We start from the raw sequence: 24,472 nt of genomic DNA, 5'->3' as shown, positions 1-24,472 counted from the left end.
TCTGCACTGACACGTGTGGACTGCAGTGTGATTCTCGTTTCACAATGGGGGATGTGGGATAGGGGTAGGGGGGGCTACATTGCTGTGCTTTCGTCTTACCTTGGTGTGTTGCGGCTCTGGCAGAGCTGTCGGCGTCCCCAAGACCCACGACGCTCTCCTGCTGGATTGTGGCCGCCACCAGCTCCTCCAGTTCGGTGAGGGCAGGTGCCCTGTTGGTTCCACCTCCGGTCTGGCTGGCCTCCTTCTGGATGTCGCCCATCTTCCTCTTGGTTACAATCCTCAGGTCATACCAGCGCTTTTTGAGGACCTCAATGTCCCTGTGGGTCACTCCCACAGCATTGACCTGCGCCTGGATGGCCAGCCATATGTTGCGCTTTTCCGCCTCAGGCACTTGCAGGGATTGCCTTCCAAACAGCTTCTGGTGCTGCTTCACCACCTCCTCCACCAGCACCTGGAGTTCCTTGGGGCTGAATTTCAGCTTCCTCCTCCTTTCCCCTCCGTCTTTCTGTGTTCTCTGGCTGGACATGCTGTTCGTTTACCCGCTCGCACATGCAACGGCTCCCTGCCTCTCCTCTGCACTCCAAGCCTCTCCAGGGTCGGCTAATTATGTACACCTGCCTGGGTGTGGCCACTTCAGCTAATTATGTACACCTGCCTGGGTGTGGGCACTTCCTGGTTGGGTGGGCTGTGGTTGCACAGGATTAGCTGTTTCGTCAAGTCATGTGATTTTATTTACCGAATCCGTACATACCGATTCGGTATTTTCCGATTCGGAAAATACCACCTCGGTATTTTCCGATTCGGTAAATACCACCTCGGTATTTTCCGATTCGGTAAATACCACCTCGGTATTTACCGATTCGGTGAATTCCGATTCGTGATTACCGAATGTTACCGAATCGGTAACTGTTACCGAATTTTTACCTACATATAACTTACCGATTCTAATTTACCGATTCGGTACGGCTCGGTATTTAAGAACCGGTAAATTTTATTTACCTACATGAGGCCCCTAATGATTTCTTTATCGACAAGATTTTGAAGATTAAAGCCAATATCCCTATTGTGCTTCAACCTAGTTCCACTTGCTTCCTTCCTCCTCCCCTTCCTTCGTTCGCCCTTTTCCCTCCCATTTCCCTTGAATTATTTTTTAAACTCCTGGTCAAAGTCAAGTTTGGCTCTCCCGCGGACTGTGTGCCGGCTCGTATTCCTAAAACTCTTTTCACCCACTGTCCTGCCCCTCCTCTTGCCCTTCTCAATTCCTCTCTGGCTCTTGGTTCTGTCCCCTCCTCTTTTAAATCTGCTATAGTCCTTCCTATCTTAAAAAAAAACGGTCTGGATCCCTCTCTCCTTTCTAACTTTCGACCCATTTCTCTTCTTCCCTATCTTGGCAAGTTCCTCGAAGCCCATGTCACCTCCTGCCTCTCCACTTATGTCGAGGAGAATGGCCTTTTGGCATCCCATCAGGCGGGCTTCCGCCCGGGCCACTCCACGGAGGCGGTGGTCCTCGCGGTCTTGGATGAACTCAAGGGGAAAGCCGACTCTAACCTCCCCCAAGCCCTGGTCCTTCTCGATTTGTCCGCTGCGTTTGACACGGTCGACCACTCCATCCTTCACGACCGTGTCAGCTCAGCTGGCATTCGGGGCACGGCCTTTTCCTGGCTCGCGTCCTTTCTTCGGGAGAGGTCCCAGGCGGTTCATCTTTCTGGCTTTTCTGCCCCTTCCCGCCCGGTCACTTGTGGTGTCCCCCAAGGTTCTTCCCTTTCCCCCCTTCATTTCAATCTTTATATCCATCCCCTTATCACTTCCCTTCTTGAGATGGGTGTCTCTGTGTACAACTACGCAGATTACCTTCAGCTCGTCTTTGACCTGTCTTCTTCCCCTGATTCTCTCCCTAAGTTTTGTTCCACTTTAGTTTTTATTTCTGAGTGGATGAGTGCCAACCACTTGAAGCTTAACCCGGACAAGACGGAACTTGTCCTCACTGGTGGCCCTTCCAACCCTTGGTCTCCTGCACATTGGCCTCTTTCTTTTGGTCTCCCCCCTTTGCCCGTCCCCTCTGTATGCACCCTTGGCATCAAAGTCAGCCATGACTTATCTATGCACAGTCAGATTAGTTTCCTTGTGTCTTCCTGCTTCTTGTCCCTCCGTCTTATGCGGAAGATTTTGTGGTTTTTTTCCACCGACGCACTTAAAACCATAGTCATGGCCCTTGTCACCTCTCGCCTCGACTATGGGAATGGCCTGTATGTGGGCATACCCGCCTTCGAATCCCGCCGACTTCAGGCCATTCAAAACCAAGCGGCCCGCCTCATCCTCTCCCTCCCTAAATCCTCTCATATCACACCTGCACTCAAGTCCCTTCACTGGCTTCCTGTTCGTTTTAGATCTTTTTTTAAACTGGCTTGTTTAGCCTTTCGGGCTCATTCCTGCTCTGCTCCCCTTTTCATCACTTCTCTTATCTCTTCTCACGCCCCCAGCTGCACTCTTCGCTCTTCTTCCCTGTCTCTTTTGCACATCCCCGCTTCCGTAAATCCAGAACGGGGGGTACCCGGTTTTCAGTCCTGGCCCCTCAGCTCTGGAACAGTCTTCCACTTTCCATTCACTCTATTCCCATTTACACTCACTTCCGTAAGGCCCTCAAAACCTTTCTTTTCTCTCAGGCATTCCCTTCCTAGTCTCCCGGGGTGTTCTCTGTGAGCTCTGATCAGGTCCTCAGCGCCAGGAAGCCGCTTGGCCGCAGTGCGCTTTATTAAATATTTTTTTCATTTCATTTTTCATTTAATTTCAGGACGACATCAAACGTTGGCTGGTGAACTTGGCTTGCAGCAGGACCTTCTCGGCGGGCACCCGTAATTTAACCTGAGGGACTCAGGACACGACCGCTGGCTTGGAGACGTCCGCTGCATACCGTCCATTCGCTGACAATGCCATGTCTTGCTGTCTTGCCTAGCTTCATCTTGACTGGCGTCGGTGATGGTCTGTGGTGGGTTCTAACAGTTCCTTTTAGTGTGCTGCGTCGTGACCACGGATGGAGTCTCACATGAGGATTCACAAAGGTGTTGCTGGACCGACTGTCCCTGTTGAACCGCTTGGCTGCGACTGGTACCCTGATGGTGGGGCAATGTCTCTCCTCACTCTCCCGCCTGGGAGGCCCATCGTCGGGGTTGCTGCGGGACTGTAGGAAGGCTGCTCTGGAGCCGCTGCTTGTGTGCTGTCTGGGGGCAGCAGGAGGACCGCCGAGGAGCCGTTGCTTGGTCGCACGCACAACCCTCACGGGTGGATGAGTCTTGGTCAAGACTTGCCCTCGCTGTCGCTGTTCCGGTGTAGGCCCGGTTCACATGTGGGTTCTGATTTCGTTTAGTCGGCTTGTGTGGCAACGGTTTCGGACTCCAGTCCATTGGTACTTGGGGAGTGGTGTTTGACGCATGTGTTGATGGCTGGCGTGGTGATGGCTGCCAGCCATGTGGTGAGTCGGAATGACAGGTGGTGGTGGCTTGTTGAGAGAGTTCGGATGTCAGGATGGACCTGGGCAGCCACGTGCCTCCGCCTTGCTGATGTTGAGTGTCTGTGGCGGTTTAACACGTAGAGTGTGTTGATCCTCTCTTGCCTGGCTTGGGGCCACTGCCGACCCCATCTTGAGGCGGTGTGTGGACGGACACTCGGAGCAGATCTTCACCCATGGCATCTGCGGACAAGAGCAGGGCTGCCACTTGACTTGGACTGCCGACACTTGGGGAGTGGCCGTTCACCTGGGGAAGCGTTGTGGAGAGACGCGGTTCACGATTGCTGCGGCTTACATTTGGTTCTCCCGTGAGGCTGTGTCCAGGGACGGTGGTCCGCCTTGGTGGCTGTCGGATGTGTCTGGGTGAGCTCTTGGCTTGCTATGAGCCCCTGGTCTTCTCCTTTTGCTGGTCTGTTCAGTCTACCTGTGTCTTCCGGTTTTTCAGGGTGACAGGGCGGTCACTCTTCTTTCTTCGAGGGCGTTGTGCTTGGACCTCGAGGCGGCGCTGTCATGGCACCGGCTTCTGCCTTCGCTCCGGCGCGTTCCTTGCTTGCTGGGCGACGTGACGTCCAGTCACGTGTCGCTGGCGTTGGAGCGCCTGTTGCTGTGGTGGCCGGCCATGTGGAGTGCGACTCCTCTCTTGCCTGTTGTGGGTCACCGCCAACTCCATCTTGAGGCTGTGCTGAGGAGGACACTGTGTCGCGGACACTGTGTCGCTTTCGGGCCGCTGCGGGTGCGACTCCTTCCTTGCCTGTCGTGGGACTCCGCCGACTCCATCTTGAGGCTGTGTTGAGGAGGACACTGTATCGTGGACACTGTGTCGCTTTCGGGCCGCTGCGGGTGCGACTCCTTCCTTGCCTGCCGTGGGTCATCGCCGACTCCATCTTGAGGCAGTGTTGAGGAGGACCTTGTTGCTTTCGGCCCACTGCGGGGCTGCGGGTGCGACTCCTTTCTTGCCTGTCGTGGGTCACCGCCGACTCCATCTTGAGGCAGTGTTGAGGAGGACCTTGTTGCTTTCGGCCCACTGCGGGGCTTCGCTGGGGCAGTGGAAACGTGGATGCTCTCCTGCCTGTGTTTAGCAGTGCTTCGTTGTGGAAAAGTCCCTCACTCCCGGGCGCCTGCTCGTGCTGTCGGATTCGCTGGTGTGGTCTTCTGTGCGCATCGGACCACGTGCGCTCTGTCTTCGCCTTTGGCGCTCCCTTCCGGCACTGGTGTGCCTGCGGTGTGGTTGGCGGTTGTGCCTGTTCACCAGAAGGGGCGGGTGATGCGACCTCTTCACTGGCAGTGGGTTTGGACAGCCATGTGCATGGTGCGCGCTATCATTCTTACGCTGTTGCTGGGAGCAGTTCCTTGGAGACGTTGCTGTCCTGGCTGGCCATCCCCTTCTTGCTAGTGGTGGTGGTTGTCTGTGTGTAGCTCCAAGTTACTTGCCGCTCTTTGCAGGGTTTGTCAGTTTCTTCCTCTACTTTGCAGGGGTTGCAGGCTGTGCTCTTGCATATGTGATGCTGGTTTGCGCTGGTGCAGCTTGGGGCACCTTGGGGCTCTTGAGTGCGGCAGAGGCCTAGGGGCTTTGCTATCTTCACGGGCATCTTGGCTGTCCTCACTTGCAGGGTGCAGAGGGCCACTCTTCGAGCATTCTTCTCCGAGGGCACGTCTTGCTGTGCCTGGTACAGTCCGTCTCAGCCACTGGGCGTGAGCAGGCCGTCTTCCCCATGGTGGCGGTGTGCCCTCTTGGACCCGTTGGCTGGTGTTGCCGGTCGTGCACTGCTGGTTTGTAGGGTGCCGTGCAACTACGCTTATCGCAGGTCTGCAGCCTTTGGTCGCGGTGGGCAATCAGAGTGTTGGATCGCACTCTGGATGCGCCCATGTGGATCCTCTTGCTAGGATTTCTTTGCGAACCTCTCCCAATGATCCTGCCACTTCTGGCAGGGTGGTGGAGTATCGGGCCTCGCCTCCGCTCTAAGGCACTGGCGGTCGTGGGGTGCAGCTGGCTATTCGCTCAGGCCTGGTAGCGCGTCTGTCCTTCTGCACGTTGCACCTGGGGGACCACCCGGTGGCGCTGCGGTCTTTGGCACTTTCCTGTGCTGGGGTTAGCCTTGGGCCTTTTGAGCCCCTTGCTGGGTGTGGGTCTGGAGTTCCTCTTCTTCTCACAGTTGGTAGCAGCACCTTGGCATGGAGTTCAGAGATGCTCCTGAGCAGAACTTAGATGGCGCTGCCACCGCCTGTACTGTGGTTCCTCTGCTGCTCATGCGGTATCTCTGGGTTTCCTAGGCAGCGCTGTGGCCCTCCCCTCGTGGACAGTCTCACTCACAGCCTGGAGGCTCTTGAGGGGTTCTGTTGGCTGTTGTGGTACAGGGTACTGTTTTTTTTTTCTCTCTGGGCTTGCCCTGTGTGCGTGTGTGGACGGAGTCCCCGTCACTGTGTAGCAAGTACCGAGGCTGCCGGTTGTGGGGGTGATGCCCTCCTGCGCATGGCTGTATTTTTGTTTTTAAAACCTAGGCCGGGAGCTCCTGTCTCGGCTTGTTAGGCATTTCTGTAGGGGAGTGCGTGTTGTCCTTCCTGCCCACCAGGTGGCAGCACGGCGTTGAAGGATCCGGGCCTCATCTGGCTGTGGCGTGGTTTTGCCGCTCTGGCTTCGGTATGCGGATACCGGGCGGCGCAGTGCTCCATGCCCATCGATGCAGGGCCGCTTGTGCTGGCCAGGGGGCACCCCTGTCTCCTCGCGTGTCGCTGGCGCCGCGGCCCCTCTCCTGTTCGGGTCAGGCCATCAACTCACGGCAGCTGCAGGCGGGTGCCTCCGCTCCCAATGACTGCAGGACGACAGGCAGCACTCCAGCATCGCCCGAGCCCCGAACTGTGGAGGCTGCTGACGCGCTGGATGCAAAGACTTTGGCAGGTGGGTGCGAGTAGGGCCGCGGGCATGGCAGGTGCTGCGCTGTGACGGGATCGCAGGCTCTCTAACCGCTACAGGCTGTTCACAGTGCTCGCATGGGGCTTGCCTGTTGGAACGACGTTGCGCCCTGGCTTGCTACCTGATTTCCACCATGGTGGGTGGTCTCGCCAGACTCTCGGCCTCCTGGTCTCTGTCCGTGCTTCCTCTTGGCTCGTTTGACCTGCTGGGGCAGCCCGTCACTGCCAGGTGGCCACCGGATGTATGGGCGAGGGAAGGAGGGCGAAGTTGCGGGGTTCACGCTTACTCCAGGATCATCCGTTCATTCTCCTCACCTCCTGGCCTCAGTGGGATTGCGGCACGGGCGGACCTCATTGTCGCTCCATGGGTTGCGGGGAGCGGCGTCGCGCCAGATCACCGCGGCAGGTGCTGGTGGCTGGGTACCTCGCAGTGGGGGTGCCGTCTCCCTTTCACGTTTCTTTTTCTTCCCCCACGAGGGACGATGAGGCGCCAGGCCACGGGCACGCGGGGTCAGCTGCCCGCCTCGTCGCCAGTGTAGTGTCGGGCCTCAGGTCCGCTTCATGCTAATAAGGGACACATACGGCAGTAGAGGTAGTGTGGTAACTGGCCACGAGCACGTGCACTCAGGCCCTTTTATTGACGGGGCCACGTCACTCGTGGCACCCGTGATAGATGGGTGTGGGTGTGCAGTGTGTCCAGCCCTCGAGGGAGTGGCTGGGGTTACAGCTTCCTGTGAGACACTAGAACGTGTCTCGCAGGACACTACAGCAGGCTGAGTAAAACAAGCACAGTCCATGAGGATCTAAGATGGCGGATGAAACACCAAGATGCTTAATTCAAGTGAATGAAGGCTTGTCTGCAGCACTCAGTCCCTGAGGATCTAAGATGGCGGACGAAACACCAAGATGCCCAATACAAGCGAAGGAAGGCTTGTCTGGAGCACTCAGTCCATGAGGATCTAAGATGGCGGACGGAACACCAAGATGCCCAATCCAAATGAAGGAAGGCTTTTCTGCAGCACTCAGTCCATGAGGATCTAAGATGGCAGACGGAACACCAAGATGCCCATTCCAAGCGAAGGAAGGCTTGTTTTGAAGCATCTTTCAAAGTGAAATAAAATCAAACTAACAACGCTGCAGCAAACAATTCTCAAAAATAGCCCTCTCCCTTCTTTAGACTTTTGTGAAATACTAACAGAACAACATTAGGCAGCTCAGTGGGTTAACTCTCTGCCAAGGATGCTGGTGTGCCGCCTCCTAGTCCCAGATCTAAATTGTAGAAGAACCAGAATCAATCAGAATTTTTAAAAGTGGACACTTTTTTAGTTAAAGCGCTTACAGACTACGACCCTGCCAGCGTTTCGGGGACAGAACAGCTCATTTGTGTTGTGACATAAATAACATTGCTCACTAGTGAGAGATGTACAAGCGACGATGGTGCTTGAAAAGACTATTTGTTAAATATCCAAGGAGATGTAATTTAGCACTGAATAGACTCTAAACTTAAATAAAAATGAAAAAAACTTGAATAAAAATTTAAAAAAGGAGAAGCCCGAATGCGTTCTCTTGCGGCGAAAGTTCACTCTGCTGGGATAGTGAACCGTCCTTTGGAGCATGAACTCTGCCACGTTCATCCCACATCACAATTAACAAATTAAGGGCTTCTTCGACTCGCCTCGCTAGTCCTGTCCTTCAACGTGCAATTCGATCAAGCCCCGTCACCCCAGCACCGCCTGTGTTACGCCCCTGGTCCAGGCAGGCCTTACTCCTTCCCGAGGCCTCCCGCGTCTGGACCCTGCACGTGCAGTCAGTTTTCACCACCATTAAAGTCAGAGGGGACACAGTCTACAGATCAGGGGCACATGCGCAGGGGTGTAAATCTGAGTGCCAATAATTAGCCAACACGCGCCTTAATGAAGACAGAAGCTATCTATTACACAGCGGCCTTCAGCTCTGACACGGATGTCAGCGGCACACCATCTGTAGATAGTCAGGAAGTGGGAAACTTTACAGCGTCAGCAGCTACAAGGGAGCTTGCTCTTTTTTTTTTCAGAGTGTGGTGTCCAGGCCTGGCTGGACACACGCTGCGCTGAGGCTAGGCCTCTGGCGTAATCACACAGCTCGAAAATGAGGGACAGACACACACAGTGGTATACGTGTGAGCCAAAGACCCAGAGCGGTCTTGCACTCATTTATTTAAGCCTTCGGGCGAGCCCGCCGTCCGGGTGCGTGCCTCTATGAATACAATGTAGAGTGCGGGCCGGGTGGCACCGTCACTACATCCAACCAATCTTTTTGATGCTAAGATCTTTTAATATTGCATCTTCAGTTCTTATACATGCAGCACGCAAAGTCTCTTAGTCTTTGGCTGGGGGCAGGATTCGGCCGAAGACCATACCTCTGGCTCCGGGAGTTGTTTTCCACTCCTGTCGCTCCAGCGTCCTCCTCTGATGACTGGGGGCTTGCACTCGGGTTTATCTGCTCTTCATCAGCCGGTGATTCTCCTTCTGGACGTTGTGGCGCCGTTGTCTGGCTGCTTCATGGGGTGCTCGGTGGTATAATTTCTTCTCCCCTTCTTCGACTCTTGTCTCTTCACCTGTTGTTGTGAGTCTGACCCCCACCTTCTTAAACCAGGACACGTTTCTGGTGACCACTCGAGACCTGTGCTTGGCCGACACCATGGTTCCTTGCACATTGATGACCTCCCACACCTTCGGCTCATACGGGGTGCGATACTTCCATCCCGGGTATCGGTCCTTCACAATGACTCGGTCTCCCATTTGAAAGGCCATCGTTTGTGCCCAGCGCACTTGACTTGCCTAGTCGTTGGTACTTCTTCTTCTGGCTTGTGTAGCGTCTTGATCCAGCTCAGGTGGATTCCAGGATGGATCAGCAGGAATACTGTCCCGAGGCATTTTCTGGAACAGCAGGTACACCGGGGCACATTGTGTTGTACAGTGCGGTGTCTGATGGTATGCACTTAAGAATTGCTGGAGGCAGTGCTCGACGTCATCGCCCTTTTTGATGCCAATCCTGAGAGCCCTGTTCAGAGTCCGCATGAAGCGTTCAACCTCTCCATTTGCCTGCGGCCACTGTGGCGTGATCTTGCGATGTCGAATGGCGCGGGATGCCAGGTACTCCTGGAACTCTCTCCCTTGGAAGGGTGGACAATTATCTGACTTGATTTCTTCCGGAAGCCCCTTCATCGCGAAGATGCAGTTAAGCGCAGCCTTGACCTGGGGAAAAGCAGTCGATGGCACTACTTCCATCACAGGGAATTTTGAGTGGGAGTCAATGAGGACAAGGGTGCTGCGCCCGTCGGGGATCGACCCAAAGTCAATACTAACTTGGGTCCATGGTCCTGGACATGGCGCTTCGGTGATGACCGGATGTGGTGCGGGGTCACCTCCAGTGATGTTGCGTGAGTGTCATGTGCGGATAGCTTCCTCGACCATAGTGTCCATGCCGGCGAACCATACTTTACTTCTGAGACGGGCTTTGGTTTTAGCTATCCCTTGGTGTACTTGATGCGCCAGGCAGACCACTCTCTATTGAAGACTCCTGGGGATTACTAGGGTGGTGCCGTGTAGAACAATCTCATGAAGACCTTCGCTGAGCTTGCTTCAGGCTCTCCAAAGCTGTTGACGGAACAGTCTTTCCTCCACTGTTAAGGCACTGACTCCATCGAGAAAGTGATGCCAGCTCTGGTCCACCAATGTTGCTTTGACCTTGGTCAGACATTCATCGGACTCAGTAGCTCTACCGATGTCCTCGAGCATGAGAGCATTTGGGCAGGCCTCTTGAGAGATCATTCAAACAAATTCCTCTGTGTTGTCTTCATCAGCCAGGTGCCCCGGTGGAGCACACGTGCCAGGGTGATGCGACAGAAAGTCAGCCGGGTTGTTGACCCCGGGTTGAAAGATCACATCAAAGTGGTAGGCTTGCTGTGGAACTGCCCATCTCTCGATCCTTGCGGGAGCCAACCTGGACGTGCCTGCGAAGAGTGGAACAAGAGGCTTATGGTCGGTAACCACACAAAATTCCTTTCAATAGAGATAGAGATGAAAATGTTGGCATGCCCATTTGATGGCCAGGGCTTCACGCTCCATCTGGGCATACCGCATCTCTGTTCCTGTCAACGCTCTGCTAGCATAAGCAGTTGGGACCCACTCCTTTGCTTCTGTTTCCTGCATGAGACCCGCAGCTAACCCCACGGGGCTAGCATCCACCACCACCTCCGTGAGTCTGTTGGGTCAAAAGTATGCCATAACTTTGTCATCGATGAGGGCCTCCTTCACTTCATGGAATACCATGTCTTCCTTTGCGGTCCATGCCCATTGCTGACCTGACTTCGTAAGGTTGCGTAGAGGTTCTGAGAGGGTCCCCAGATTGGGAATGAACTGGCTGCAATATGTGGCAATGCCGAGGAAACTACGGACTTCTGTGGGCGACATAGGCCTCGGGGCAGCGCGTATGGCCACGGCCTTCATCGGATCGACCCGTAGGCCATCTCTCGAAAAGATGTAACCGAAGAACTCACCGACTCTTGGTAGAATGAGCACTTTGCTTGGTGAAGGGTGAGTCCACTTTCCACCAGCCATCGAAATGAGGAAATATGAATTTTTATGATCAATTGTGTCCCCTATCTTAGACCCCAACGGCTCCATGTACATGCTACAAGTACATGTATGTTCCCTCCACTTCAAGCTATGAAGACGCAAATACAATTGTGTCCAACGTCAACATGTCCTCTTTCAGATCCGCCCTGAATGGGTCGAATATTCCGTTCCTAAGTATGCCTTGCCACCGTCTTTATATGGTGTACTTTTCACGTTTTTCAGCTCTGGCAAGTTAGGCCCTGAATTCTGCCATCGAGCCTTTTCCTGCCTTCTGCCTCTGAATGCTCAAGCCTGGACCTGCATCTGTATCCATGATCTTTGTCTTACTTCCTGCGCGGCTAACGGTGCCTGGCCCGGCCTGTTGCCTGCCAAAACTGTATTCAGCCTTCAAGTTATCTGCTCCGCTCCTCGAGAAATACATTCCTGTCTAGTAGTTTAGGTAAACATCCTTCCAGCTACAGAGCAAAGGGCCCGGCCTTACTGTCTCCGTGCAAGTAATTCATAGCTCCTGTTACCATGGTAGGCCCATGCCCCCTCGCATCTCCTGTAGACACGTAGACGCTTATACACGCACTAGCAGTCAGTATAGGATAGCCTCTGCCTGAGAGACCTTTCCTTCCAGATAATACAGTTCCTTAAACACAAGATATTAGATACGATTTGGGATTAGGTTGTTCTGACATCCCAGACTTCTGTCTCCTCATGTAGGGCTAAATGTCAAGTCCCCTTCACCCTTCAGTTACACGTCAGTTACACGTCATGCTCGAGTTGAGCACAAGTAAGGCAAAGTTCCAGTACAATTCCAGCAGATCACGCAACCCCCTCCAGGTATCCACCCACACATGACAAATTACCCATTATCATCAAGTTGACGCCCACATGGACGCCCACCTTCACACCCTCTTACACGCCCACATGCTCTTATCTCACTCTCTTTTGCTCTTTTCGTTTCCGATGTATATATACTGTACTCTGTGAATAATGTTTTGAGAATATTGAGAATACTTTTGAGTCCCTTCCAGATCCCTTGTGGTGATGGTAATATTCTCCCTTTGACTCGAGTTATTGGAATAAAGCCCTTTTTGAACCTGATACCACAGACTCAGCCTCTTGCTTTATGCATGATCTTATTAATATTCTGAAATTCTGAGAGCGTAATATTTTATTCACGACATAATGGCGCCCGAACAGTTCAATCTCTTTCCCCACACGCCGGAGATGAGGGTCCAGTTTTGCCCCCTTCCATAGCCGTGACGGACTTCAAGCGCGCACGTCGCGGGTCTTCCCGCCAACCCCCTCAGGCCAACGAAGGGGACGGACTGCGACCAGGCATCCAGACGAGGCGGTGAGGAACGCAGATTGTCCTACCCAGAGCCCACCTGCGAGAGATCTGTGTCCGAGGTATACAGAGGCCCACCAGGTTCCAAAGTTCCGAAGTACCTACGTCACGAGTCCGGTCTAGTCCAGTCCAGAGTTTCCGAGGCCTTCTGTTCCGTTCCGTGCTTCCCGGTGAGTACCGTTGCTGGGGACGCATCTAGACGTGCACATTGGTTTGTGCCGGTCAAGACGGGTTTGGGTACACAGACCTGGTCTGCACTGTTTTAGCAGTGTATCTGTACTGTTTAGCAGTACATCTAGTATTATGCAGTTAGCTAGTTTTATTCTAATTATCGTTGTTCGTTTTAAAATGTTTTAATGTGTTTTAAATGTCGTGGTATGAGTGATTGTTCGATCTTCATTACTGTGTTTATTGTATTAATTGTGTTCAAGTCCGAGTAAGAATGAAGTAGCAAGGTTTAAGATGCCGTTATTCTCAAAATTAAGACAGATAAAAACTAGAAAAGGAATACTCGAGGAAGCCGTTCCCATTCCACCTAGGGACACTCCAGGGTACTTTATGTACCATAAACATGGCCTAGATGCCGTATTATATCTCGATTTGTGGGTGGACTACACCAAGGATTTAGCAGAGAATCAGAGATGGCCCGCTGTTGGGACATGGGATGCAGATTGCATCATGAGAGTAGAAGAAGCATTATGGAAAAAGAAAGCCAGACAGTCACAGAAAAATGCCATTGAATTATGGCGTAAAGAATAGCATAGACGCACAGAGAAAGCGCTCAGAAAAGAAGAGAAAAGTAGGGAGGATTCAGACAAAGCCCGAGAAAACGTATTAGTTGAGGAAGGTATCCGAGTAAAAGCAGAACAAGTAGACAGACAACGAAACACTCTTATGAAAGAGAAAATGTAGACCAGCTCGGAAGGATGCCATTGAGTTTTGGCGCAAGGAGTCACATAGGAGGACAGAGTAAGTGTTTCACGAAGCAGAGAGAAGTAGACTGGAGTCTGGAAAAGCCAAGGAAAAGATGTTACAGGAGGAAGTGGAGCAGGTAAAATGAGCGCAGGCTGACAGAGAAAGAAATACTGACGTTGCTGGTATTTATCCCGTCCTTTCAGAGGACCTAGCAAGAGTGGCCCCAGTAGAAAGACCAGTTAGAGTGCCACCGCAAGTACCACGATACATATAATAATGATATAGTAGCCCAAAGGTTCTTGAGCCTCCCACCAAACGAACAGCGCATAGCTGGTGTTTACATGGTCCAACATTTGACTACGTTGTCAAAAGGACATTGAGAGGGGTGTAGCTAGAGAAGGAGCAACACCTGTGATTTGATGACACCCCTAATGTACAAAGTGTTAACGAAAAAATAATTAGTGAAAAGTTTAGCTTGAGAAAAATTGTGGGTATTTCGAATTTGCAAAATTGTTCCAGAATCCAGGTTTGTGTTCTTGGTGGTCCAGTGAGCCAATGTGCTGGGTCAAGTCGGTAAGATTATGACCCCCTGAGTGCAAATTGTATGTAAAAATAATTTTTCAATTGGGCGAATTATTGCAGTTTTTATGGAATTGGGTAGTCTTTTTGTCTTTGACAGCTTCAGAGTGAGGAGAAGGTGGGGGCTGTGTAGAGCAGAATGTGATACAGAAATCGGAGACAGATTCTGACCTTGTAGCCAGTGTAGGTGGGGGCCGGTGAGAGGAGCAGAACAAAGGCACTTCTTTGAAAGCTTCTCTGACATCGCATCTGTGTAATGCCTGCAGCCGGAGAGCCTTGGGGGCCAGGAGTAGGAAAAACAAAAAAGTTGGCTGGCAGCCCAGGCTCAGGCCACGCTGAGGGGCTATTTTTAGCTTCTCTGATAAGACAGGGCAGCTGAGAAATGTAAGTCGAGAAAGATTCCCTTGTTCTATTCTGTGCAAAACCAGTGCCCCGAGGAAATGTCTATGGAGAAGATTTGTTTTATTTTTTAGCAAATGTTATATTGCTTCTGGCCAGAAAGTGAAATGTTGCTCTTGCTTGGAATTTTAAGGGCTATATGCCTATATAAAAACGATTTTCAAATTCAGACATTTTTGAATTGTGGCCACAAGCTGCCACCAGTTGCATTGGATAAATGATCCAGTGGTTACGGGTCTGTGAGGAAAGATGGGAGATGCATCTTCGACTAGGACATGAGGGTACATTGTGTACAAAGATGCATAGCTCATTTTTATAAAAAAAAGACAGGTTCGTGTGTTCTTCATTTTTGATTATTGTTGCTGATCCTGTGTGTCAGACTTGACACGGTGATTTCAGCTGACAGCTGGTCATCATTGGGATGACCCACTGTCAGATGGGGGTGTATAGGGCAGGTAAATCAGTTATTGATTATAAGCCTGACAAATTAAGCAGGCCAGAATGTTCGCCTCTGAGCTGTAGGTACAGAAATTGGGCGTCACTGCTCATTTATATATGTTAACGTAATTTGTCTATGCTTTCTGTGCTTGGTATACTGATGGCTTGGCATATGTATTTTATATATGTTTTGTTTTTGTGTTGTATTGACCAGTCTGTTTAGCGTTTAATACAAAGTTCTCCTGTGCAGTACAGAGATGGTCGTGACGACGGCAATCTTTGCACAGCGCTTGGCTGGAACTTGTTCACAATTACTAAATTTCACAGACATGATATTACCATTATCATGCTGTCAAAATAGCAGACAACACGTTATCAGTGTATGTCTAATTGGTGTTGGAGATGAATGAAACAAAAGAAAAAGGCTATGCAAGACTAAAATATTTTTCACATAACTGCCTTTCTCTTATAGACAGGCAGCCTCGGTCATATGTTTCCAGATTGGACATTAAGGAACAATTATGATCTGTACACTCGCATCTTAGCTCTTGAAGAGCCTGTTTTAGATAAGGACTGCCACCCCAGAGTGACAAATGAGGCTCGGTATTTAGGGTAATGAGAAAATATCTGACAGGATTTCCTTTTTAAAGTTTGCTTTAGTAAGCTCATTCTTGTAAGTGGTGGCCCCAAAAGTTGACTTGTTTTTAAAATTAGGCTATTGGGTTTGGGTTTCTGAAGGGAGACGTTTGAATATGAAAGGCGAGAGATGCAGTTTGTTGTATAGGTGGAAATTATTGCACAATGACTGGTTTCTTTAGCAGATAAATTATTAATTATTAATTATCAACATTAACAACTGTTCTTAAACTTGGTTTTCCAAATATTTAGGAAGTTTAGCATTCCTATTAGGGCCTCCTAGCATTAATATTGACTTCAGGTTGGTGTAGGTTCACATAATAGGGACATTTGCATATGAGATGTCATTTGGCCAGCCTATGAGCTCACACAATGAAGTTTGTACATTTGCTGGAGGGATTTCTCTTGAATTTCAACTGCGCTGTGCATCTCCTATAATTTTGCTTACGCCCAGTTGCTACACGCAGGGTTTGATAGTGTTTGACAGCAGTGGAATCTGTTTCAGATTTCCTCCTGTCAAAAAGGGGGGAAGGAGGAGAATATTGGCTTTCTGCTGGCCCCTGAGGAGGTTCGCTTCCCGCTAGCCCCTTAAGAAATTAAGCCCCTTAGAAATTAGCCCCCTTAGAAATTAAGCCGAGGAAATAGGTATGGTGCTTTCCCCTTTTTCTCATGTTTTATTGTGATCTTTCAGGGGAATTAGTTGTGGGCACCGGAACGTATTCAATTGATTTCTGGTTTTTCACAGCCCAAGACACAAAAGGAGGTACGTGCATTCATTGGCCTCACTTCATATTGCAGGCAGTGGATTCCCCAGTATGCTTACATAGCCAAGCCCCTAATACAGTTGACGACACAGGAGGCAGCTTCTACTAAAGTCCTCTCTTGGACACAAGAACACACTGTGGCATTTGAAGAATTAAAGAGAGCTTTATGTCAAGCACCAGTTTTAGCAAACCCTGATTACAACAAATCGTTTATGCTTTTTGTGACAGAGCGGGATGGAACAGCACTATCTGTCCTAACACAAGATCATGCAGGAAAACACAAGCCCTGTGCTTATTTTTCTAGTACATTAGACCCAGTAGCACAGGCTTTGCCTGCGTGCCTAAAATCAGTTGCAGCAACGGCCTTAGCCATAAGACAAAGTGACTCGATAGTGCTGGGCCACCCTCTGACAGTACAAGTACCACACGCAGTAGAGGTTCTCTTGAACCGGACACAAACACAACACCTGACTGTAGCTAGACTGACAGGCTATGAGCTAACGTTATTTCAACCACACATAGAGATCAGACGATGCAACATACTGAATCCCGCTACCCTTTTGCCCTCCAGTACAGAAAGCGTTTCACCACACGACTGTGTTGAAGTAATACATACCGTGACTAAACCAAGACAAGACTTGACAGACGTTGCACTCCCAGACCCCGACCTAACACTATAAGTTGACGGCTCATGCATGAGGACAGGGGCGGGAGAATTAGTGGCAGCATATGCAGTGACTACTGATACTGTAATAATAGAGACTAAAAGAATAGACATATTGTCAGCACAAGCAGCAGAGCTCATCGCCCTGACACAAGCGTGCATAAGAGCTAAGCACCTGAGAGTAAACATTTACACCGATTCTGTGGCGAGAAAGAGGTTTCTTGACCTCTCATGGGGCCAAGATACAGCATGGCCCCCTTATTCAAGCCCTACTGGAAGCAATACATTTACCAACAGCCATAGCTATCCTAAAATGTAAAGCACATACTAGAGCCACAGATACCATTTCCCAAGGCAATGATCTGGCAGACCGAACTGCTAAACAGACAGCTCAGACCCCACTAGACATGACAAAGTTACAGGTTCAATCAGTGTCCAACGCCATGACAGTTAGGGATCCTTCCAAGGATGTACAAGACATACAGACACATGCTACTATGGACGAATTAAAGAAATGGTCGGAACAAGGAGGGGTACTGACTGATCAGGGTTGGATGAATAAGGGCAAATCCACATGGTTTCTTCCTGATTCGATGGTACAAGTGATTATAAATACCGCACATAGTCCTGCACGCTTAGGAGAGAAAGCAATGATAGATAGCTTACAGAATATATGGTTCAACAAGCACCTGCGTGCAGCAGCGAAACAAAAGGTCAGAACATGTATGATCTGTTGCCAATTCAATCCAGGTAAAGGCATTCCGATGGAACAAGGTGGATTCCATCCACCTGACCACCCTTTTGAAGTGCTCCAAATGGATTATATCCAAATAAACAGATGTATTGTGTGCGACATCCTGAAGCAGCAGGCCTTGTAGAAAGACATAATCAGACATTGAAAATTAGACTAGCAAAGATTTGCGCAGACAAAGGTGTAGATTGGATGGTAGCCCTACCGGTTGCCCTCTTTTACATGCGAATGGTAGCTCATTCTAGAACAGGCTTATCTCCCTATGAAGTGGTCTTTGGTAGACCACCAAATATGTGGGGCACTCCAATGCCTAAAAGATTACTGATGTTGATAGTAACATGCTGACAGATTACCTGGCTTCCTTGATGTCTGCACTACTCTCTTGTTGTTGGCAGGTTGCTGCCGCCTTCCCTGACAACACCCAGGTCAAAGAATACTCCATCGCTCCTGGATGGAAGGCGCCGAAGTCAGTGCTCTGGACCACGGGGACGGCCGTTAAAGTCAAAGGGCGAAAAGGATGGTTGCACCTTCACCACTCTTTTACAAAGGAAAATACCTTTTTCAGACTTTGAACACCATTTTCTAGAGGAGACTCCCCAGCAGTTTCCACAAAGCTAAACTTAGATCTAAAAAGTCAGAACCCGTTTGATCAATTAAGTCCACTAGGTGGTGAAGCGGTTGAACATGTATTCTGGCTTGCATAAGATCTTGGACAATAACATTAAAAAAAAAGAGCAAGATAAGAAGCAAATACTGTAAAATATTACGTGGTAGAAGTATAGTGACTGTGATTTTTCTATCTCTTCTGTGCATCACGATAATATGTATCAGCTTAATACTACATGCTATTTTTCCACCTATTGCCTCACTCTTATACTCCTCCACTAATGATACCATAAAGCACACATTTAGTGATCTGCCATCCCATGAGTTATCATATCGACTTGCCTTACGCAGCAATACCTTTATTCAGATGCTGCACCATTCACATCAGGTTAGCAATGCTACAGACTGCTGGGTCTGTGGCCGACTTCCCCCGTATCAGAAGGTAAAGGGAGTGTTGCCTCTTTTCCCTTTTCCGTTCTCCCATAATGGTTCTTGCGTAGCATGGTTTGCCTTAATGACATCCATCAACGGTGATGCCAAAGAATGTCAAGACAAGGAGTGTAGGGGCGAGTGGGTATGGGGTAACTTGAATAAAGTCATGAACAAAGCATGTTTCCCAGATGAAGAGGGTCTTCCCCAAATGAAAGGTACAGATCTAGAAAATGAAGAGTATCTGCAAGGAAATGCGACCCTCGATTTTATAGTGTTGAACGTAAAGCCCCAACACATGTCAGGTCCGCCTTCAATTACTGTTCTGCCAGTAAAAGGGAACTTGTGTGTCAGAAAAGGAGGCTCAGTACATTTGGGGCACAGTGAGTGTGATACTATAATAGTATTCAAAGACAAAGGAAAGTCCTATTTCAGAGCATCACGACACACCTACTTTATTTGTGGCCAGACAGCCTATGTGCAACTGCCCTTAGACTGGGGTGGGATGTGCTACATATCATTTCTTTCATTCCTAATAACGCACCGTCTGTATACAAAACAATAACAAGGCTCCACAAGATTGCCCAAAGCATACATCAAGACCCAGGCACGTGGACATGGTCCGGTTGGCTCTGGGGATTAATATCGGCTTGGGGATGGAAAGTGTTGACCGTCTGTGGGTTGATACTATTAATAATATTCAGTTGCTGCCTGTGTCTACAATGTGGGCCAGCGATTTGCGGCCTGTGTGCCACATCATGTATTCCACGTTCAAGTTCTCATTCAAAATCCCGGAAGAAGAAAGAAGAGCAAATGATGTTACATGAACAGATTGATGGATTCCTGAGGATCGATATCTCATGAAGGGTCCGTAGGGGACAAGGAGGGAATGAGGAAATATGAATTTTTATGATCAATTGTGTCCCCTATCTTAGACCCCAACGGCTCCATGTACATGCTACAAGTACATGTATGTTCCCTCCACTTCAAGCTATGAAGACGCAAATACAATTGTGTCCAACGTCAACATGTCCTCTTTCAGATCCGCCCTGAATGGGTCGAATATTCCGTTCCTAAGTATGCCTTGCCACCGTCTTTATATGGTGTACTTTTCACGTTTTTCAGCTCTGGCAAGTTAGGCCCTGAATTCTGCCATCGAGCCTTTCCCTGCCTTCTGCCTCTGAATGCTCAAGCCTGGACCTGCATCTGTATCCATGATCTTTGTCTTACTTCCTGCGCGGCTAACGGTGCCTGGCCCGGCCTGTTGCCTGCCAAAACTGTATTCAGCCTTCAAGTTATCTGCTCCGCTCCTCGAGAAATACATTCCTGTCTAGTAGTTTAGGTAAACATCCTTCCAGCTACAGAGCAAAGGGCCCGGCCTTACTGTCTCCGTGCAAGTAATTCATAGCTCCTGTTACCATGGTAGGCCCATGCCCCCTCGCATCTCCTGTAGACACATAGACGCTTATACACGCACTAGCAGTCAGTATAGGATAGCCTCTGCCTGAGAGACCTTTCCTTCCAGATAATACAGTTCCTTAAACACAAGATATTAGATACGATTTGGGATTAGGTTGTTCTGACATCCCAGACTTCTGTCTCCTCATGTAGGGCTAAATGTCAAGTCCCCTTCACCCTTCAGTTACACGTCAGTTACACGTCATGCTCGAGTTGAGCACAAGTAAGGCAAAGTTCCAGTACAATTCCAGCAGATCACGCAACCCCCTCCAGGTATCCACCCACACATGACAAATTACCCATTATCATCAAGTGGACGCCCACATGGACGCCCACCTTCACACCCTCTTACACGCCCACATGCTCTTATCTCACTCTCTTTTGCTCTTTTCGTTTCCGATGTATATATACTGTACTCTGTGAATAATGTTTTGAGAATATTGAGAATACTTTTGAGTCCCTTCCAGATCCCTTGTGGTGATGGTAATATTCTCCCTTTGACTCGAGTTATTGGAATAAAGCCCTTTTTGAACCTGATACCACAGACTCAGCCTCTTGCTTTATGCATGATCTTATTAATATTCTGAAATTCTGAGAGCGTAATATTTTATTCACGACAGAAGGGTGTCCCTGAGGTGTACATGGTGCTCTTCTAGTGTCTTCGAGAACACAAGGATATCATCACTCAAACTGATAACTCCTTACAACCCCATGAGTGTCTCCCTTATTGTGTTCTGAAACACTTCTGCCCGTGGAGGACACCCCGAAGCTCAGTCATTTGTAACGACGTAGCCCCACATGGGTGGAGAAAGTCGTGATGTTCCTGCTATCGGGATGAAGCTCCAGCTGGTGGTAGCCGGCGTTGATGTTGAGTTTTGCAATTCACTTGCCCCGTTGAGGTCGGCCACTATGTCATCCATGGTGGGCGTGAGATGTCATTCCCGCTTCACAGCTTTGTTCGGAAGGCGCATTTTGACGCAGAGCCGAATAGCTCCCGGCTGCTTCGGCTTGGGGGCAATGACCAAAGGCGACACCCATGGGGTGGGGCCTGACACATTCTCAATTACGCCCAACTGCTCGAACTTTTGCAGCTCCTCCTCCACTTGAGGGCGGAGGTGGAACTGCACCCTCCTGTGCCTCAGGGCCATAGGCTTGACCGTCGGATCAATGTGTAGTTTGAATAGCTTTCCTTTCAGGCACCCCAGCCCTTCGAATAACATGGGAAAGTCTCTGAGGATATCTCGGGCGTGCAGATCGAGCACCTGATTGGCGAAAAAGACCAGCTCCAGGTCTTCCGTCGTGTGGCAACTGAGGAGCGTCCCTCACTTGCCTTCGGTGACATGGAACCGCGTGTGAAGGCGGCATCCTTCGCTGGTGACCTCAACCTCCATGACTCCTCGTAGGGGAAATGGCTCTGTCCCACCGTAGGTGTATATACTTGCCTTGGAGGGTGTGAGCGGGGGTCGCGGGGATAACTGCTCATATTGATCGCTGTCCATGACGTTCACCGACGCCCCGGTATCTATGAACGCTTTCACAGAGGAGTCTGCCACTGTGATGGTGCACATGGGTGGAGGTCGACACTTCCGACCTTCTCGACTCACGAACGACATTATGAAGACGTCATCGTCGTCGGCACCTAGGCCAAACCCTGGCGGGGCCGTGTCCACTTGATCCAACGGGTCTTCCAGCGTCAGTTGCATCCGTTGCCTCACTGCCGTTGACGGTCCACGCTTCCCTGCTGTGTTTGTTCTCGCTCTACCCCCTCGGCATACCTTCGTGAAGTGGTTGAGCTTTCTGCATCGGGAGCAGATCATCCCCCTTGCAAAGCATCTTCCCGCGGGTGGGTGATCCAAACCGCAGTTACCACATGCGCTCTTCTGTGGCAGTCTTCCGGACCCTCTTGATGTCGCTGGTCATCTCTGAATCGCATCTGCTCTCTCCTCTTTTATCACTAGAGGTCGGAAGGTCCCTGATTGTGTAGTGGGCCAGTTGAGAGCTGCCTCAATCTCGTCCGCACGAGCGTTGGACAGCTCGTGTGACCTGGCGAGCACGAGGATCTCATCCAGGGTGATGCCTGGTTGCCTGAGTATCAGGCGTCGTAGCGTCACCGAGCGGCACCCTTGTATGACTTGCGCCCTGATCTCCTCCATCTGGTCATATAGCGTGCAGGAGCTCGCCTGGTTTGTCAGACAGGCGTAGAACACATCTATGGTCTCGGCCTCCCCTTGTCTTTCTTGGCGGAGCTTGAATCGTTCGAAATCAGGGTTTATCTGCGGGTCAAAGTGCCTGTTTAAGGCTGCCACCGCCTTATTGTAGTTGTCATCTGCCCCTATGTTAGGCAGCGTCTCGAACAAATCATACAATTCTCCCCCTCCATAGCACATGAGGAGCGCCCTTTTCACCTTCCCTTCCGTCTCCCTCATGCCCACAAAGTAGTGGTGTAGGCGGACAATCCAGGATTTCCATCACGCTGCCGTAGTTGCCGGATCTGCGAGTTCGCTGAACGGGGCAAGGGGGCCGCCGTGGCATGACTGGGTTGCGGTGGTGCATGCATGGGCACCTGCTGTGGGACTGGCAGCTGCGCCGCAGGAGCACCAGCTCCGTCTACGGTTGGCATGCTCATGTCCCCTTACAAGTGCGCTCGCTGAGCAATCACCCCGTGAAATACTCTCCTGGGTTGGTAATCAACACCACTCCTGCTACAGTGGTGGATGGCGGGGCTGGGGTCTTGACTGCTGTGGGTGCTGAGCAGGGAGAGACTGGTGATCAGTTGCATTTGCCAGTGCTTGTTATTGGTGGCGAAGGAGCAAACTGCAGGGTGCTGGGCCCATGCAGGCAATGTACTTTGCTGCTGCCAGTTGTGAGCAGAAATACACTGGTGGCCAGATGCACTTGCCAGTGCTTGTTGTTGTTGATGGTGGTGAGGGGGTGGGCTGCAGAACGTTGAGCTAATGCTGACAGTTTATTTGCTGTTGCCAGTGTTTTTTTTCCAGGGCGTAGTGACTGCCTGTGTATTCCTCCAGCAGCACGTGGGGCGCGCGGGTGCACTTGAGCCCAGGGCAACAGGCTCGACCACGCGGCAGTGGGAGCGAGGTCTCCGGCCGGTGCGGGCGTGCTCGTGCTGAGCAGGCTTGGTCTCACCTGCGTCACACGGCGCCGATTGCAGTCCCGCTCGGCTGCTTCCACCTTCCACAGGGCCCCAACAGCCGGCAGGGTCTAACAACGGCTTCCAGTGCGGGGTAGGCACCCACTGGGCAGCACTCAAGTACCAGCGGCCTTCTTCAGAGCGGGGTGGGAACCCGCTTGAGAGCACACGTCACCGGCAGTTCCTCAGAGCCGGGCAGCACGCTCCCATGTCTTCATGTCTCGTGTGCTGCAAAGCAGCTGAGACGACAGCGGAGGCTGCACACCGTGCACTTCGACAGCGGGGGAGGGAGCCGTGGTTGTGGGGATATATATAGGACTTGTAGGTTCAACAAGAACCCGACGAACCCAGAGCCAATAACTGAGCAGTGTGTTGCAAAGGTTTTTTATTATGTACCGTGTATATAGCAATTAATTTGGGAAAGTATATACATGGAAAAATCGGTATGAAAGACACCTATGTATTTCTGAAATTGGAACAAAATATAGAGTTTAGAAAAAGTAGATATTTGCATATTTCTGTAATTGTGAGTACCCATACTAGCATGAGAATTGTAGGTAATTTTTCAAAATGACTTCTTTTTTACACATTGTCTTTCATTTGGAAGGCAGAAATGCATCGAAAGTCAATAGGTAATAACAGTTGCTCTACAATTCTGTGTTACCCTAAGTCTCCCGATAAAAATGGTCCCTCACCTGTGTGGGTAGGCCTCGTTCCCGCAACAGGAAACGGCTCAAAACGCAACGTGGACACACTTTATTTTTACAGTGAAAACTGACCTTTTTTTTGCAAAGTGCCTAGCTGTAGATTTTGAACCCTAGCTCTGGCGGCACCTAGGGAAACCTAGCAAACCGATACATTTTTGAAAACTAGAAACCCAGGGGAATCCAGGATTTGGTGACTTGTCTGACTCTCACCAGGTTCTGTTACCCAGGGTCCCTTGCATACCTCAAAATGTGTCAAAAAAACACATTTTCCTAACATTTCTGTGATGGAAAGTTCTGGAATCTGCGTGGATCCACACAATTCCACCCACCCCGTGTTACCCAAAGTCTACCGAGAAAAATGGTATCTCACTTGTGTGGGTAGACCTAGTGCCCGTGACAGGAAAGCGCCCAAAACGCAACATTGGCACACCACATTTTCACAGTGAAAACTGACCCTTTTTTGCAAAGTGCCTAGCTGTAGATTTTGAACCCTAGCTCTGCCGGCACCTAGGGAAACCTAGCATACCTATACATTTTTGAAAACTAGACACCAAGGGGAATCCAGGATGGGGTGACTTGTCTGGCTCTCACCAGGTTCTGTTACC

This window comes from Triturus cristatus, chromosome 2_1, assembly GCF_964204655.1.
Source record: "Triturus cristatus chromosome 2_1, aTriCri1.1, whole genome shotgun sequence".
Lineage (NCBI taxonomy): Eukaryota > Metazoa > Chordata > Amphibia > Caudata > Salamandridae > Triturus > Triturus cristatus.
Note: the sequence above shows the minus strand (reverse complement) of the source record.